Source organism: Ceratotherium simum, chromosome 38 (genome assembly GCF_057802395.1).
Source record: "Ceratotherium simum simum isolate JZ-2026a chromosome 38, ASM5780239v1, whole genome shotgun sequence".
Taxonomy (NCBI): Eukaryota; Metazoa; Chordata; class Mammalia; order Perissodactyla; family Rhinocerotidae; genus Ceratotherium; species Ceratotherium simum.
The window spans coordinates 22,394,219-22,413,989 of NC_141937.1; positions in this window are offsets into that span (position 1 = coordinate 22,394,219).

Here is a 19,771-nt window from a genome sequence, read left to right on the forward strand (position 1 = left end):
GAACACCGAACAGCTGTGCTTGAAGATTCACGGCTGCTCCATGATCCAGCTAACCTAGCTTATTTCACCCCTGTGACCATGCTACTTTTGTGGTCTCTGCTTGTCTTTGTATATTTCATTTTTATTCTTCTCCCTACCACACACTGGCTATTCTATCTTATTTCCCTACGTAAATTCCATACAGAGACAGTCTGCGTGGTCTGCCTGACAGCACCTTTTGCTCTGGACCGTTGTCCTGGGCGTGCCTAGCCCACGACTAGGTTGCCTTTACCCCAGGGGTCTATCTCTGGTCCCATGAGCAGGAATCTGGGGGCAGAGCAGAAATATTGGCATATTCAGTGTAATCATCATATCTCCCTCTTATCTAGTCCAAGAGCAAGTCTGTATTTAAATTTTCTTAAATGTGGTAACGCCAAAAAAGAAAAGGATGTTGTGCTTCAAATCAAAACTAAATAAAAGGCTAATGTCATTACCTTTTTAAGTAACATGGCATATTCCCTTCAGCGTGTAAGAAGGCAGAGACAGGAAAGGGCAGGGACTATAATTATTTATGTCTATATTTTACTTGTTAGACTTTAATTGGAGTTTCAGGTTCTGAAACACTAAACTATATGGGGGTATTTAAAGATATTAACTGAGTCCTCAAGCCACTTATTTTTACTGTTATCCAAGTGCTGTTCTTTCAAATGCCATCACAGAGTACAGAAGAAGGGAATAATGATGCAAAAAATTTTTAAAATCCTAATCCACATATTGTTTCTCTAAAATACTTGGCCACCACCCAGGTGGGCTTATACTCTGTCTAGAGTGGCAGCTTCTCTCTCTCTGCCTTCTAGAAACATCTAAAGAGGAAACAGGAACTAAGGACATAACTCCATCATTATTTATACACCTGGTCATTCCCAAGATATTTACCGAGGGTTTGTTACTGTGCTGAGCTAGCGCAGTATCCGCTTTGACAAGGTCTCATATCTTGCCGAACTGGACAGAATAAATACAAGATGAAGGAAGTGCCAGCAGAGAAATCTGCACATATGAGAATGGAACAAAGGGAGAAAAATAGTCTGTGGGAATTCAGGAGCAGGTGTGAGTGGAGGTGGCAGTGGGAACTTTTCAAAGGGGAAAATTATATTAAACTCCACACATTTTATTGTTTTATGACTGTCTCTGATTGTTTGATGTCTCTTCTCTCCTGGCTGGCTTATCAACAGAGACAGGCCTTATGCACGGATACAGTATAAGAGCAAGATTCTGGGCATGTAACAGGCAATCAAGGCATCTTTGTGCAATTCACCAACAAAGGAATAGGCGTGAACCACTATAATTCAAATTATAAGGACGACTGCTGCAATAATCAGTTCAATCGTAATTATTAAGAGTGATTGTTGTAGCAAAAAGCTAAGGTTTAAGTTGATGTTAAGAGATCAGTGTGCAAAGGATTGCAATGAAGACTGGAAAAGACTGACGCTGAGTGGGCAAAAGAGAGTTAAAGGTGTGTGTCCACGTGTGTGAACTCAAGTAGATATTGTTAATGGGAGTTCAAGAGAAAGGAAAGCACAATGGGACGATGGCAGTCACATCACGATGTCTCTGGAACTGAAGCAGAAATGAACCAGGATCAATAAAGTGGGGCCCGGTAGGGTCTGATATGCATACTCTATTGAGACCTTGTTTGCTAGGGAAAGTCTGAAGCAAAAGAGATTAGAGATAAAAAGACACCATGATAATACATGAAAATCACTTAGAACTGTGACTTCTATATCCGAAGAACTTAATAAATGTTGGTATTATCAATACTGCACAAAATTGTTAGTATCTCAGGAATTGCTAGATTTTCAGACTTTATATTTTTACAAATATATACCCATATGCTTAGGTAGCTATTGCTTTTCCTATTGGCTACTGCAACCATCCATGTAATACTGGAACAGGCAGATGTGTGACTTTCTTCTATGCCAGCAAACACGCCTGTTACAGCTCTTGTGGATGCCCAGGGAAGTCTTGATTAATAAAAAGCTTTCTTTTTTCTGTGTTAATGCAGTGAAAGAGCTTATATAGATTAATTTCAATTTTCCAGCAGGTAGAGAAAAACCACTCCTGATTGAAATATTAAAGTCATCTTGCCATTATTTAGTAATATTCACTTTTCTATGCTGACCATCAAATTGTTTCCTGTCCCTGCTTGCTCCCTAGCTCCAGTGGCTGGGTTAACTAGTCTAGTTAATGCTTTACTTTTTAACACTTTCATGCTCATTTAGGAATGCATTATATCTGTAGAAAAACTGGTACAGAATTCTCGGATTTTTGTATTAAAAAAAAAAGAAAATGAGATTTCCTCAAGGCATCATATCAAAACAGACCAAAGCTACCATCTGCTTCTCCCGGCTTATAGCTGGCCACTCTAAATAAATTATGGTACCTATGAACTACCTGTGTTCCTCTCTATCTTGCTTTTCCTATATAAATACTAAAGAAATTTATCTGGAAATTGGAATGCTGTTTCTGTTCATGAATTTTTTTCTTTGTCTTTTTCTTTCACATTTCCCATATAGTACTATTTTAAGAAAATTCTAAAGAGACTTATGAAATATTTAAGAAACATGAGAGTAAGACATTTGAATTAGGGGTTCAATCTTACCTAACCAAGTAATCATTATCTTGACATACACTTTAAAATTGAAAACAGAGTTGTACATTGTTTCCCTTGAAAGACTCCATTAAAATAATAGTAAGGAGATATTAAAGAGTTATAAACCCACAAAAGAGAAAAGAATGGAAAGGAAGCTAACAGTAGATGAAAAATTTCGGCAAATGTATGATATATTAGTCAGGGTTCTCTAGAGAAACCGAACCAATATATATATACATATTAAGAGATTTATGTTAAGGAATTGGCTCATGTTATTGTGGGGTCTGGCAAGGTTGAAATCTGTAGGGAAGACCCTACAGATTTGGAAAGTTTTTGCTCTTGAGGCCTTCAACTGGTTAGATGAAGTCCACTCACATTATGGATGGTAAGCTCATTTATTTAAAGTCAACTGGGGCCAGCACGGTGGTGCAAGCGGTTAAGTGCGTACTCCACTTTGGTGGCCCAAGGTTCGCGGGTTTGGATCCTGGGCACACACCACTGCACCACTTGTCATGCCATGCTGTGGCGGTGTCCCATATAAAGTAGAAGAAGATGGGCACAGATGTTAGCTCAGGGCCAGTCTTCCTCAGCAAAAAGAGGAAGATCGGCATCTGATGTTAGCTCAGGGCTGATCTTCCTCACAAAAAAAATAAATAAATAATAGTAAAAATAAAGAATAAATAAAGTCAACTGATTGTAGATGTGGTTAACGTCTTCTCAGCATCACTGAGATTAGTGTTTCAATAAATAACTAGATGATATAGCCTAGCCAAGTTGACCCATAAAACTAACCATCCCATATGATTACTGATGAAGCAGGCAGATGAAAATTGTAAACAGAAATGGCTACAACCCAGAAGGGGCTGACCATTCTCCCTCTACTTAAGAAACAAACAAACAAACCCCGCCTCACACACCCTTACTCCTACACCTAAACACAAAACACTTGGAAGCCAGGATACTTACTACCCCATGTCACAATCTCTGGTAGACAGACCCTAATTGATCCCCAATGATCCCTACCTTCTAGTATTCACATCTTTGTGTAATCCCCTCCTGTTGAGTGTGGCAGGAACTGTGACTTGTTTCTAACGACTTGACTATGAGAAAGGTTGCAGGACGTCACTCTCATGGTTATGTTACATTATATAAGCCTCTGTTTTGCAAGAAGACCCTCTCTAGAGATTCTCCTTATGGTCTTGATGATGTAAGCAACCATGTTGAGGAAGTCCATTAGCAAGGAATTAGAGAGGACCTCTTGCAGCTGAAGATGACCTCTAAATGAATTCTTCCAACAACCTGAGTGTGCTTGGGAGAGAATTCTTCCATGGTTGAACCACCAGATGAGAACTGTCTTTATTCACAGATGGCCTGATCCTCTATAAGGAAAATATGAAAGCTACAAAAAAGCTATTAGAAATAAAAAGTGAGTTTAGCAAGGTTGTAGGATATAAGATCAATTTACAAATATCAACTATATTTCTATAAACAAATAGCATATAATTGCAAATTGAACTTTAAAAACAGTACGATTCAACATTGCATAACAAATATAAAATGCTTAGGGGTCAAACTGACAAAGGTTGTACAAGATCTGTCCAAGGAAAAACTAGAAGACATCACTGAGAGAAATTAAAGAAGATCTAAACAGAATGAGAGATATACCATGTTCATGAATCAGAAGATGTAGGGTTCTTTTCAGATGTCCCTTCTCCTTAAATTAATCTGCAGATTTAATGCAATCTCAACCAAAATATTAGCACGGTTTTTCTGTAGAAATTGATAGGCTGATTCTAAAATTAATGTGGAAATGTAATTTGAGGTATCTAGAACAATTAAAATAACTTTGAAAGGCAAAACAAAGTTAGAGGATTTCTTCCTGACTCCAAATCTTGTTACAAATGTATAATAAACCAGACAGTGTGGTATTGGATAGTGATAGACCAACAGATTGATGGAACTGGATAGAATCCAGAAATAGAGTCATACGAATGTGCTCAATTGAGAATTCAGTGGAGAAAGGATAGGCCTTTCAACAAGTGGTCCTGGAACAACTGGATATACATATGAAAAAAGTGAACCTTGAACTATACCAAAAATTAGCACATAATAAATTATAGTTCTGAATGTAAAATGTAAACTAGAAAACTTGTAGAAGAAAGCATGCAAGAAATATTTGTAACATGGAGTTAGACACTGATTTTTTAGACATAATACTACTAACAGAATCCATAAAAGAAAATATTGATAATTTAAACTTTATCAAAATTAGAACCTTCTTTTCTTATAAACACACTGTTAGGAGGATAAAAAGACTAGCTACAGAATGGAACAAAATATTTGCAAATCACATATCTGATAAAGGTCTTGTATCTGGAATATACAAAGAACCCTGAGAAGACAGTAATAAGAAAAAAACAAAAAAAACAAAATTCAATGAAAATGGGCAAATGATTTGCACAACATTTCACCAAAAAAAGGTGTATGGATAGAAAGCAAGTCCATGAGAAGATGCTCAACATCATTAATCATGAGGGTAATGAAAACTGAAACCACAATGAGATGCCATTACAAACCTATGCAAATGACTAAAATTAAAAAGACTGACCATGCCAAGTGTTCCTAGGGATATGGAGGAACTGAAACTCTTATACACTGTTGGAGGGGAGTGTAAAATGATATAACCAGTTTGGAAAACAGTTTGGCAGTTTCTTAGAATTTTAAACATATAATTTCCATATCACCCAGCCATTCTACTGCTAGTATTTATACAAGAGAAATGAAAGCATACATAACCACACAAAAAACTGTACAAGAATTTTAGCCACTTTGTTGTAATAGCCCCCATATTGGTTTCCTAGGACTGCTACAACAAATGATGGCAAACTTGTTGGCTTAAAACAATAGAAATGAATTCTCTCCCTGTTCTGAAGGCCAGAAGTCTGAAATCAAGGTATCAGCAGGACCACACTCCCTCTAAGGGCCCTAGGGGAGAATCGTTTCTTGTCTCTTCCAGCTTCTGGTGGCTCCTGGCATTCCTTGGCATGTGGCTGCATCACTCCATTCTTTCTGTTTATCTTCATATGACCTTCTTCCTTGTATTTTGCATGTCTCAAACCTCTTTTCTTTTATAAAGACACCAATCATGGATTTAGGATCCACTCTAAATCCAGGATGATTTCATCCTGGAATCCTTAGCTTAATTACATCTGCAAAGACTCTATTTCCAAATAAGGTCACATTCACACGTACTGGGGGTTAGGACCTGGGCATATTTTTTGGGGGACACAATTTAATACAATGCTATATCCCATAAATTCTGGCATGTCGTATTTTCATTTTCATTTGTCTCCATGTATTTTTTGATTTCTTCTTTGATTTCTTCATTAACCCAGTCGTTGTTCAGTAGCATTTTGTTTAATCTCCACGTGTTTGTGGCTTTTCTGATTTTCTTCCTATAGTTGATTTCTAGTTTCATACCGTTGTGGTCAGAAAAGATGCTTGGTATTATTTCAATCTTCTTAAATTTATGGAGACTTGTTTTGTGGCGTAATATGTGATCAGTCCTGGAGAATGTTCCATGTGCATTTGAAAAGAACGTGTATTCTTCGGTTTTTGGATGGAATGCTCTGTATATATCTACTAGGTCCATCTGTTCTAGTGTGTCTTTTAAGGCCAATGTTTCCTTATTGATCTTCTGTTTAGATGATCTATCCGTTGGTGTAAGTGAAGTGTTAAAGTCCCCCACTATTATTGTGTTACTGTTTATTTCTGTTTTTATGTCTGTTAATAATTGCTTTATATGTATAGGTGCACCTACATTGGGTGCGTAGATATTTACAAGTGTTATATCCTCTTGTTGGATTGTTCCCTTGATCATTATGTAATGCCCTTCTTTGTCTCTTTTTACAGTTTTTGTTTTAAAGTCTATTTTGTCTGATATGAGTACTGCAACCCCAGCTTTCTTTTCATTGCCATTTGCGTGGAGTATCTTTTTCCATCCCTTCACTTTCAGTTTGTGAGTGTCTTTAGGTCTGAAGTGTGTCTCTTGTATGCAGCATATATATGGGTCTTGTTTTTTTATCCAGTCAGCCACCCTATGCCTTTCAATTGGAGCATTTAGTCCATTGACGTTTAAAGTAGCTATTGATAAGTATGTACTTACTGCCATTTTTTAACTTTTTTTTTTTTCTCAGTGTTTTAGCAGTCCTTCTCTGTTCCTTTCTCCTTCTATACAGAATTGATGGTCACTTTAGCTTGACCTCTGTCTGAAAGCTGTACTCTTTAACTCCCCTCCTCCCTCCTTTTATGTTTTTGATATCATATTTAACCTCTTTTTTGTGCATTTGTATCCATTACCATCTTATCATGGAAATAGATAATTTTTCCTATTTGTGGTCTTCTCTTTTCCCCTTAAATCAGTCCCTTTCACATTTCTTGTAGCACTAGTTTCTTGGTGACAAACTCCTTTAATTTTTGCTTGTGCTTTAATTTTGCTGGGAAAATTTTGATCATTCCTTCCATTTTCAATGATAACCTTGCTGGGTAGAGTATTCTTGGCTGTAAGTTTTTTCCTTTTAGCACTTTAAATATATCGTGCCATTCTCTTCTAGCCTGTAAGGTTTCTGCTGAGAAGTCAGCTGATAGCCTTTTGGGGTTTCCTTTGTATGTAACTTGACATTCTCTTGCGGCTTTTAGGATTCTCTCTTTATCTTTAATTCTGGACATTTTGATTATGATGTGTCTTGGTGTGAGCCTCTTTGGGTTTATCTTGTTTGGGGCTCTCTGTGCTTCCTGTACCTGGATGTCTGTTTCCTTCCTTAGGTTAGGGAAGTTTTCATCTATTATTTCTTGAAAAAGATTCTTTGCCCCCTTGTCTCGCTCTTCTCCTTCCAGGACACCTATAACACGGATGTTAGTGTGCTTGATGTTGTCCCAGAGGTCCCTTAGACTGTCCTCACTCTTTTTAATTCTTTTCTCTTTTACCTGTTCACCTTGGGGAATTTCTTCTAGTCTTTCTTCCAGCTCACAGATCCGTTCTTCTGTATCCTCTACTCTGCTTTTGAGTCCCTCTAATGAATTTTTCATTTCCAGTATTGCATTCTTCATTTCTGATTGGTTCTTTTTTATATCTTCCATTTCTTTGTTGACATTCTCACTGAGTTCATCTATTCTTCTCCCCAGATCAGTAAGCAAACACTCTTAGTTTGAACTCTCTGTCAGGTAGGTTGCTCATTTCTGTTTCACTTAGTTCCTTTTCTGGGGTTTTGTCCTATTCCCTTACTTGGAATGTATTCTTTTGCCTGCTCATTTTGCCTCTTTCCCTGTGCTTGTGTCTATGTATTAGGTAGGTCAGCTATGTCTCCTGTTCTTGGATAGGTGACTTTCTGTAAGTGATGTTTTAGGAGGCTTCCAGTGTGCTTCCCTCAGTTCTCAATGTTCCAGGGGTGACCCCTATGTGGGCTACGTGTGTCCTTCTGTTGTGGCGTGTTTGCTCTCCCTGTAGGTACCCAGGGAGGCTGAGTTATGCTCCTGGTCAGCTGTTATAATGCTCAGCTGTTTGTAGTTGTTGTGGGCCCTTCAGTCTCTTTATCAGGTGTGGGGAGCCCCAGCACAGTTGGCTGCAAGTTCTGATACCACATTTGTGTTGCAGTATTTCTTTTAAGTGAGTAGGCCCCCAGCGTGGCAGGTTGTTAGGCTCAGGGCCTTACAATTGCTGTAAGCCTCTAGCCTATTAGGTGCCTTGTCAGCCCTCTGAGGATTGCAGCTGGGTGGGGCTGGCCTCAGGCACAGGAGCACCCAATTGTTTCAGGCTTTGGAAGGTGGGGCAAACCTCCTATGTGGGTCTTTGAGAAGCACAAGTCTTCTGCAGCTGACAAGCCCTGCCGCCCACAGGTCCACACACACAGTCAACACAGTCCTGCCCCGTGTGAGCGCCCCGACCTCTCCAAGGGGACCCAGTCTCTCCACAGTGGAAGCCCCACACACTCCACCACCGCCCCACACTCTCCACCTGCCCCCCGTGCACACCCTGCCCCGCCCAAGTCGGCTCAGTCGCCAGGCTGCAGAGAATCCAGTCACCAATCTATGTAGGCCCACAAGTTGCCTGAGGGCTTGTTGTTGGGTGGGGCCAGTCTCTAGGGTGGGCTGCCTGCCCTGGCTGAGCTGGATTAAATTGGTGCTCTAGCGGGTGAAGCAGACCCTGGGCTAGCAGGCCTCAGGGAGAACTCCAATGGCGTCTGTGTCAGCACGCTCACACCAGGTCACAACAATGGCCGCCGCCGATGTCCCAGTCCCTGGAGAGGTCTCACCCCTCACCGAGATGCACTCAGGGCCTATCAGGTGAGTCTCTTTTCATCCCAGCACTGTGCACCTTTCTTTCTGGTGATTTTAGGATGCTTTCTGAAAACGGTGAGTTGGTGCGCAGGCCCTTTAAGAGCCGGTTTTAGTTTCTTTGTTAACCGGGTTTTCTGGGGGTGCTCCCCAATGCTTTAGTAGCAGCAAAGTCAGATATTATGCTGCTGGTCTCGATTGTGCTGGGTCCACAAAATGCCCACAGCGGGGGCGCTCCCCGGCTCAGGGCCCCGCGCCTCCAGGGAGGCTGCGGACCTGTGAGCTGCTCCCGGCGGCCGTGACGCTGGCGGCTTGTGAAGGCGGCGTTTTCCTCTCCAGAAGGGAGTTTCTGCCTCTTCTACCCCAGTTAGGATTGTCCGTTGTTGCAGGAGTTCCTCTCATCCAGTTTTCAGTTCTGTCTCAGGGGTAATTTTTCCACGAGTAGTTGTAAATTGGCTGCGTCCACGGGAGGAGGTGAGTTCCAAGTCTGCCTACGCCGCCATCTTGACTTGAGATCCGAATTTCAAAATTATTATGCTGAGTGAAAGAAGCCAGACAGAAGAGAAGACATACTGTATGAGTCAATAAATTTAAAACTTAGAAATTGGAAACTAATCGATAGTGAGAGAAAGCTGATTATTTATTGTCTGGGGAGAGGGATAGGGTGGAGTGGGAAGGGGGTGGGACAGTGGGTTACAAAGGGACACAAGGAAACTTTTTTGAAGCCAAAGAATATGTTCATTATCTTGATTGTAGTGATGGTTTCACAGCATATATATGTGTCAAACTTATCAAATTGTGTGGATTGTTGTTAATATTTGCTTTGCCTCTGAATGCTTCCTTCGGTTAAGTGCCCCTTTCCCCACTCCATGTGATTCCAATAATCCTGATGATCAAGGAAGTGCCCAACTCCTCTGCCAGGAGGAGACCTTCCTGAATAGACCTTCCTAAATAGAGACCTTCCTAGAGAGTGATTCAGATGCTGGTGCAAAGAGGCCCCAGATATAGACCATGAGTGCCTGGAGCTGCTGTGGTCTGGAGGGTCATCTTTGCTACCTGTGGAGAGAGCCCTGGTTTAAATAAAGTCCACAGGGAGAGGAAAAATAAACTCTGATGACATCGTTTAAATCCCCAGGTCCAGCCATTCCTGAAGTCAGCAGTAATCTTGGACTTCCCCCAAAAATGAGCCACACAGTTCCTTTTTTAGGCTTAAGATAGTGTGAGTTTCTGTCACCACAATGGAAAAGAAGATTGACTCGCAAAATACTGGATCCACATTTGTGTCACCCCGGAGCTGAAGCTTTAAGCCATGGTGCTCCACCACCTCACTTGGTCACTAATGTCTCTAGTGACTCACGAATGTCACTTAGTCACTGACACTCACTAATGTCTTAGTGTGCAAGAATCAGTCCAGTGGAAACGTTGCCTTGGAAGGTAATAAGCAATTAAATGAAGTACAATCTGGATATACAGGGAATGACAATGTAGGAAGACAGAGACACCCAACAATTTAAAAATAATTCAGAAATCTGCCTGAAGAATGAAGCTGTATTGTCTTTTGAAGACAATAGAAGAACACAGGGCAGAAACGTCCGGAGTGGGTGCTGGTTAACCCAGTTTCCGTTTCAGAGTAAAATGTCTGCCAGATAGATTAATGGTAAGTTGTGCTGTAACAGAACATTAGATTCCCACCAGCCCAGGCTCACTGTCTGACCTTTGAGAGCTGCATCTTCCCTTGGGCCCTCGACTTCCTCATCTGTAAAATGAAGCCATTTCAACAATTGCATTCTTCAATTCCATAATTTTATTCTTTAAAATGGAGGAAGATGTCTGGCTGATGGGCTGGAGAGATGGGTTCTAGAATGCCTCCTCTGGAAAGACCTTGCCCTCTAGAAGGCCTCTGAAGCCTGAATCTTCCTCTGGAGCAAGTGATACTGAACCTCTTACTCTCGAGTTCGTGTGTCCAATGTGCAGTGAGCCAAACACCGAGACATCGGTGCTTGGAGAAGGAGAAAGTGATACTTGAATTGGCCAAGACAAGAAGGCAGGAGCGTGGGGTCTCTCAAATGTGCCTTAAGAAGAGAAGAAAGGAGGGGATTTTATAGAGTTGAGGGGTGTGGCAGGAGGAGTTTCTGAGAAACAAAAGGGTGATCTGTGCTTCTTTCACTCCCGATAAGCCCCTGGGCAATCTGACTCCTGGGTGTCAGTGGCAGCTGGGGGCTGGTTATCTAGTGATCATAACTTCCTTGAAGGAATTCTTTTTCTTCTGTAAAACAAGCTCACATGTTCTTGTGACCCTTGAGTTACCCTTCAGATTAAAGAGGAAAACAGCAAATTGACAAGATTAACTTCTTTTTGTAACAAGGTTGAAAGGTAATCTTATTAAATATTTACGATAACCCTCAGGTACCCAGGTTCAAAATCTCCCTCAACCTTGGCAGTCTTGACATTTTGGGCTGGATAATTCTTTGTTGTGGGGCTGTCTCAAGTGTTGTAGACTGTTTAGTTGCACCTTTGGTCTCTACCCAGTGGATGCGAAAAGCAACCCCCTTCCCTGAATTGTGACAACCAAAAACGTCTCTAGACATAGCTGAATGTCTCCTGGGTGGCAAAACCACCCCCAATTGAGAATCTTTCGAGGCTGTGTGATGGAGTCGAGTGCTCAGCTTGGGGAGACTTTCAGGAAGGCAATGGTGCAGGTGGTGCCAGCACTGTGGAAAACAGGACCAGAATGGATCTTGAGGACTTAGGGGGAATGACCAGAAGCAAAGAGCTCAGTCAGGTCCAGTAGAAGATAGGGCATCTAGGAAAACCCAAGTGCACTCCCACAGAATGAGAAAAACAGGCTGGGCAGAGAGCGCAGCTAAGTGCATTTGAATGTCAGGGGAGAAAAGACTTCACAGCATTACAGGGGTGGCAAAGAGGTAAGTTGTGACTTGGGATGTGGAAGAAGTAATTTCTTATGAAACTCTGGAAGAACAGCGTTCTCCTTGGGTCCAAACTGGCTGCACACGGTCATGAGCCGGAGCTGCGCAGGCCCCTGCCACCCCAGCCCTAGAAAACCAAGGGATGTGGTTAAGGGATCACAGAGGAGCTGTGAGGAGGGGTGCCTGGAGAGGAGGTGGCTGCGATCGTCTGATACGGATGGATGGATTGTGAAGTTCAGCCCAGGGAACTCAAGGCCCTCCTGCTGTGACTTTCTGGAATCTTCCATCCCACCCCACCTCCCCAGAGGGACAGTCCTTCTTTTTCTCCCATCTCTTCTGCTTATAATTTGTACTTTGAGCACTCACTTTGATCTACTTAAACTTTCTTCCTTTCCCCAGATCGTTTTGCTCACCTTAAGGGGCTGACTTACTGAGTCTATGCAGAGACTTCAACTGGACCCTCTTTGTTTAATCTGCCCCACCCCTTTGTTTGGAGTCCTGCCTTTTGCTTGTTGAACGTCTCGGGCAATTTAGTTAAAGCTTACTAGGCATGTCGAGTAGGAACTGTGCGTTTGACTGAATTCATGAACGGATTACAAAAAAAAAAAAAAAAACAAAGGAAACAACTGTTGAATCTGCTCCCTCTCTTTTCTTTCTTTCTTTCTTTTTTTTTAAAAGACGCTATGGATCTTTCTCTCAAGAAGGAGAACCTTTAAAGGGTGGGAAAGATAAATGAGGACCAGATATAAGAGCATGTCAGGCGTAGGGGACATTAAGAATCACAGGATAGTTGTCTCTGAGGGACAAAGGGTATGGCGAGTCAAGAAAGAAACAGCACAGGATCTGGAGTTCCAGGCCTTGGGAGGCAGAAGGCAGCTGCAAATTTATTCACCCTACGTTGAGACTTCAGGGAAAATGTAACTTTTATTCTCTTTGTATTACTGATCATTTCTCAAGCCCCCACCCACTAGATAGCAGAGGAGATAGGATGTAAGTATGTGTGAGGGGGAAGAATTGGTTAGTCCGATCCAGTCATCTCAGTATGATAAACATAGCATATTTTTCTGATTAGCTAGATTTCTGATTTCTCCTTGTAGAAAACCCAAACAATACATGAAAGTAAAGAAGACTAAAAATCACTTGAGATTCTGCCAACCCTGCACATGTTGGCAACCATCCTTTTGTTGGTTCAATACTTTCAGCAGCCCCTCTGTGCTGCGTGCTTGGTCTTTCAGACTCCTCCCCTCCCGGCTCTTGGCCTCTGGGTGTGTACAGAGGCTTTCCGTGACTTCCTGCCAGCAGAGTGAGAGGGTCTTCAGATCTGGCTCCCCTGGTCTCCACGGCACTGTTTTTGCCCCCAGTCTCTGCTACCATTGGTAGTTGAAGTCGGAGGCTGATATAATTCATGGTTACATCTTCCTTGGCTTGCCTAGGGCTTCCTTGGCTTGCTTAGGGCCCTTCATTTAATTGGTCTCCCTCAGCTCCTGCTGGGGTGATAGGCTTCTCTGAGTTCCTGTCGTAGTCTCTGTTGGCTCCTCAGCTCCCGCTGAGACAGGTCTACGCCAGGCCCATTGATGCCCAATTGAGCTGCTTTCCCAGGCCCCTTGAAGGCAGCAAGACGAATAAGTTCTGGGCATCTGATTACAGAATGGCAGAGTTAATAATACAGCATTATGTACTCCAAATGTCTACGAAAGTAGATCTTAAATGTTCTCGCCCCCTCTCCCCCAAAGGTAACTATGTGGCGTGATGGATGTGTTAATTAATCTGATTGTGGTAATCATTTCACAAAGTATACATACATCAAATCAGCACACTGTACACTATAAGTATATACAATTTTATTTGTCGGTTATACCTCAATAAAGCTGGGGGAAAAAAAAAAGAATTTCTACTGCCTGTGCATGAAGAGAGGGCAGACTCAAGATGATCTGTTCCAGAATCCAAATGTGAACCACTGCAAAAGCCGCCACTCTCATCCTCCTCCTCAGCTCATCCATACCACCTTCTGCTCTCTTGGCCGCAACCTGGAGCAGGGACATTGGGTCTGTTCCGCCACTGTCTCTGTGCTGTCCTGCAGGGCTGGAAGTGATGAGCCTCTCCCATAGCAGCCCCCACCCCTGACCCCGGCGGTTCTGGTGGATGAGGGGGAGAAGAGAAATGAACTGGCTGACCAGTAAGGGAAATAGAAAGCCTGGTACAAGGTACAACAAGTGACTGGATATTTTTTCATCTGAGGATTGCCCTGCTGAAGAGAGAATAACAGGTAATGGGTTACTCCTCCCAGATGACCTGGCTCTTGCAGTATTCTTGAAGATAAGATTTCTCCCTTTCTGGAAGTTTTAAAATTGGATGTCTCAGATCCATTAAACCTGCTCCTCTCTCCTCCTGGACAAGGGAAGATGCCCCTACTTTGTCCCTAAGACACTCTGGTCATCAGGTACACTGGCTGTTTCTTAGGCATTTCAGGCAGAGTAGCTGGAATGATCCATGCTTGAATCTTTTGCAACTAGCCTAGTGCTTGGCACACGGTTGCCTCCCCACAAACATTTGTTGAAGGGAAGAATGAAAAAAATAAACAATAGGTAAATGCTGCGCTACATAGCTAGACTCAAGTTTATTTTGTTTGAAGCCTGACGAAGAAACCAGACGTCCCTCCAAGGTCGTGGGCGAGTCTGTGAGTCTGTGTACCTACACATTCCCATGGCTAGACAGCAAGATATTAAAACCCGTCAACGTGTTCATGCTGTCCACCTAGCTGGCTGCTCTGCTCGGCACTGACATCTATAAACAGGTCATTTGTATTCTTCTGTCACCTGCATTACTCCGAAGGAACATCCCTCAGGTTCACAGAAATTAGTTATCCCGCAGGCTGGACAGATGATGGATAGGTGGCTTTTTCACTGGCCCTGCTGGGTTTGGAAAATGCCAGATGCCTTCACTGTTCCGCCCTGCCTTCATGCGCATGATTAGAGAACTAGAGGCACACTCAGAGCAGGAGCACAGGAAGCAGACGTTTCTCCCCCAAGGGGGCTGTCTCAAGCCACCCAGGACTGCCATCTCCCTGGGACAATCTGTGACGTCCTTTCCACTCCCCAACCGCCCCCGAGAGAACCTGACAGAGCTGCAACCTTGGAGCAAGAAGGCTGCCAGCCTGTTATCTTCATTTTTCTCAGCGGGATCTTTCTCTGCCTAATTGTCCCATTTACTCTTCCCATTCTCTTTTAAAAGCCTGGCACTCAAAGCAGAAATAATTCTGTTCTAGGATGTGGCAAGGGATCAACGTGAAATTTACCCGCTTTTGAATTCCCAAATCCCCTTTATTTCTTTGGCTAAATAGAAAACAGGGCATTTGTTGTGTTGGGTCTTCTGGTGCGTCACATGTCTTACAAATGCATACTCCCCATTGCTTGAACACGTCGCTCATCTTTTTTCATCAACTCAGATCGAATACTGCATTCGTTTGCTACGGCTGTTGTAACAAGATACCACAGACTGGGTGGCTTAAACAACAGAAATTTATTTCTCATTGTCTGGAGGCTGGAAGTCCAAGATAAAGATGCCGGCAAGTTTGGTTCTTCTGAGGCCTGTCTCCTTGGGTGGCCTTCTCCTTGTGTCCCCACGTGGACTTTCCTTTGTGCATGCAAATCCTTGATGTCTTTCTGTGTCCAAGTTTCCTCTTCTTACAAGGACATCAGTCAGATTGGATGAGGGCCCACCCTAGTGGCCTCATTTTAACTTAATTACCTCTTTAAAGGCCCAATATCCAAAAACAGTCATATTCTGAGGTACTAGGAGTTAGGGCTTCAACATATGAATGGGGGGGGGGGCAGGGGGACACAATTCAGCCCATAACAAACACCTGAGGTTTTTTCTTGAATATTCCTTTGTGCCAGCCACCACAACTGTGCCCTGCACCCTATGCTCTTGTTAAATCCCCGTCATGATCTGGAAAGGTAGTATTGGTTGACTACCTGGTCAGATCCTTTAAGCCAGTCCAACCCATCTGCAGATCACACACAGGGTTCTGTATGGAAATTTCCTGGCAACTGATCTCATTTCCGAGCTATATCTCTCACTCTGCAGCCTCCTTCACCCACGACCTCAGGTTCCACACACCCAGCTCTCCTATATCTTCTGCCTCCTGGGGCCTGCAGCTTCTCTACTGAGCCCGGTCCAGAAAAAGTTGCTTTGTAGATGAGAAAAATGAAACAAAAGAGATCAAGTGACTTCCCCAAGGTCCAGCACATGACAGAGCCATGATTCTGACCTCGGACTCAAGCCCAGTCTTACTTTCTTTCCTCGAAGGAGGCCCCAGTCAAGGACTGGAATCAATTAGAACAAATAATACCTCTGCTTAGAATCCTCAAGGCTTTCAACAGATCTTTAAAACATATATTCTAGGAAGCAGCCTAAGTGCCCATTAAGGGATGAACAGATGAAGAAGATGTGGTATATATACATAATGGAATACTACCCAGCTATAAAAAAAAAAGATGAAATCTTGCCATTTGCGACAACATGGATGGACATTGAGGGTATTACGCTAAGTGAAATAAGTCAGACAGAGAAATTCAAATACAGTATGATCTCACTTGTGAATATAAGATAACAACAACAAACAAACACATAGATACAGGGATTAGATTGGTGGTTACCAGAGGGGAAGAGGGGAGGAGGAGGGTCAAAGGGATGACTGGGCACATGTGTGTGGTGATGGATGGTAATTAGTCTTTGGGTGGTGAACATGATGTAGTCTACATGGAAATTGAAATATAATGATGTACACCTGAAATTTATGTAATGTTATGAGCCAATGTCACCTCAGTAAAAAAATAAAACAAAATAAAACTCCATATATTCTAAATAAGTAGCCTCAGCAGCCCTATGTCTATCAAATAAACCAATTTCTCAACTGGAGATAGAATAATTTCTTCGTTTTCCGGTGACAAAAATTCCTCGCCTCCTTTAAGAAGCAGCTAGGGGAGGAATTCTATTTTCATCCTCATATAGTTGGATTCTATTTTCCCAGTGGGGCTGTAAGCTCCTTGGGGCTCAGCCATTGAGGTTTCCGAGGCCGGGTGAAGGTGAAGGTCTGTTGTGGTCAGCGTCTCTTATTTCCACAGGTGACTCCGAGATTTTCTTCCTGAAGTGCGACAGCCATCATCTTTTACCGTCGGCCCTCCATATCCGCGGATTCCACATCCAAGGATTCAACCAACCGCGGATGTGGGACCCGCGGATATGGAGGGCCGAATGAGGGACTTGAGCATCCTCGGATTTTGGTATCCGCGGGCGTTCTGGAACCGGTCCCCCGCGGGTACCGAGGGACGACTGTATTTTTAATGTTCAAAAAATATACTCTGAGCATGTCTGATTAGGAAAAGAGTGATTTAGGGCCCTGTGCACTCTTTCTTGTTCACAGCCAAAATAGATTTTCTGAGGTTTTCTTTCGTGATGAATTAGAACTTTTTCTTGGGTCTGACTTTGATCTCTGCTCTTGGGGATTTCTGGAAAGTTCCTCCTAGTGGATGAGATAGTTGGGAATCAGGTGATGTAAGGCTTTATGACAAGGAAAGCCTCCCTCTTTCTTGCTCCTGTTTGTCTGCCAGGAAGAAATGTGCACCGGGTTCCCTGAAATGGCAAAGACAGCATGGAAAAAAAAAATTCTCCCCGGACGGTTTTGTTAGGGACTCACTCATTCTTGGGAGCCCTAACTACATAAATGGCATTAAATATGTATGCCCTACTGCTTTTCTCATTTTTTAAAACAATTTTAGGAGGCATAATTTACATAAGATAAAGTACACAATTTTAAAGGAAAAGTTTACTAAGTTTCAACAAATGTGTAGACCTGTGTAACCTTCACCAAAATCCGGTTAGAGAGTCTTTCCATCATCCCCCAAATTTCTTCTTGTCCTTTGCAATTAATCCCCACACACACCACCTGTCTCATGCAAGAACTAATCTGCTTCCTGTAAATTATAGTTTTGCCTGTTTTAGAACTTCACATAAATGGAATCAAACAGTGTGCACTCTTGTGTCTGAGATCTTCTATTCAGCATAACTTTTTTGTGATTCATCCATGTTATGTGTGACAAAAGTTTATTTCTTTTCATTATGGAGCAATATTGCACTGTATGGATGTATATTACCACCACTTTTTTTTTTACCCATTCACATGCTGATAAACATTTGAATTGTTTCCAATTTGGAGCAATTTTAAATAAAGATGCTATATACAAATCTTTGTTTTCTTTTTTCTTGGGTTAATACTTAGGAGTGGGATTCCTGGGTTATGTGATAAGAGTAAGTTAACTTTATAAGAAACTGCAAACTGTTTTCCAAAGTGGTGGAATGATGTTACATTCCCATCAGCAACCTATGAGAATGCCAGATGTTCCACAACCTCACCAACACTTGGTATTGTCAGTGTTTTTAATTTCAACCTTTGTGGATTTGTAGTGGTATCTTTAGTCTTAGTTTTGATTTTTTTGATGACTGATGATGTTGAGCATCTTTTCACATGCTTATTAGTTATTTTAAGTAATTTGAGCACATTTTCATGTTATTAGTCATTTATGTGCTTATTAGTCATGTGCTTATTACTATAATTAGCTTGTTAAAATATTTTGCCCATGTTTATTAGGTTGTCTTCTAATTGCACTGTGAAACTTCTTTATAAATTCTGGATATAGGTCTTTTGTCAGATATATATATTGTAAATCTTTTCTACCAGAATGTAGCTTGTCTTTCCTTTTTCTTAATGTTACCTTTCAGACAGCAGGAGTTTTCAATTTTGATGAAGTCCAATTTATCTATTTTTCTTTTATGCTTTGTGCTTTTTATGTTCTAAGAAATTTTTTTGCCTAATTCAAGTTTGAGAACCCAAGTTTCCTGCATTTTTTCCTAAAAGTTTTAGTCTTTCTTTTAGCAGTATTGTAATTTAGCTTTTATGCTTAGGTTAACACTTCAAGTCAATTTTGCATGTCGTATGAGGAAAGGGGTGAAGTTCTTTTTTTTAAAATAGGGTATCCACTAGAGCAAGCACCATTTGTGAAAAAGGCTTTCCTTTCCCAATTGGCATTTTTTCAGAAATCAATTGACCATACATGTGTGTACCTATTTCTGGACTCTATTCTGTTATTTGATTTATATTTCTATCCTTACATCAATATGTATTTCTGACTTCCATATTGTAATATCTTAAAAACCAAGTAGGGTAAATCCTACAACTTTGTTCTCTTTTAGTATCATTTTGTTTATTCTAATCCTTTTGCATTTCTATAAAAATTTTAGAATACAATTATCAACTTCTACAAAAAAACAGCAAAACCGTGGGCTCTTGTTTATCTCCTATTTTGCACTCTGTGGAGGAGTGACCATCACTCCTCTCTCAACAACAGATCCCCACTGGACAGATAGTACTACTTGATTCTATTGCTAAAGGCTCTGATAGGATTCTCACACGCAGAGATTCTCACACCAAGTCTTAGCACAGTTTCCTCTATGCCTTCTGAGGCTGCATCCTGTTCAGATCCCAAATACTCCTCTAAGGCCTCCATTCTCGTGTTATCTCTCTCCAGCAATGATGATATGGCTTACAGGAACAACACAGAGGTTCATCATAGTAAAACACTAGAGGTTCCAGCTTCAGCGTGGATAGTGTATATATTACTCACATGGCTCCATTCAAATTTTAAAGTGAGTCGACAATCACACTCACTAAAATTATATTTAACATTCAAAACAAGTGTCTTTTGTTGATATAAAAATTGAATAAACCGCTCTATAAACCTACCTCTGTGTAGCTGTTCTAAGGGCTAATAGAACCCTGTTATTTCTCTTTGCCTCTAACTTGAAATATGATGTGAGAATAGTG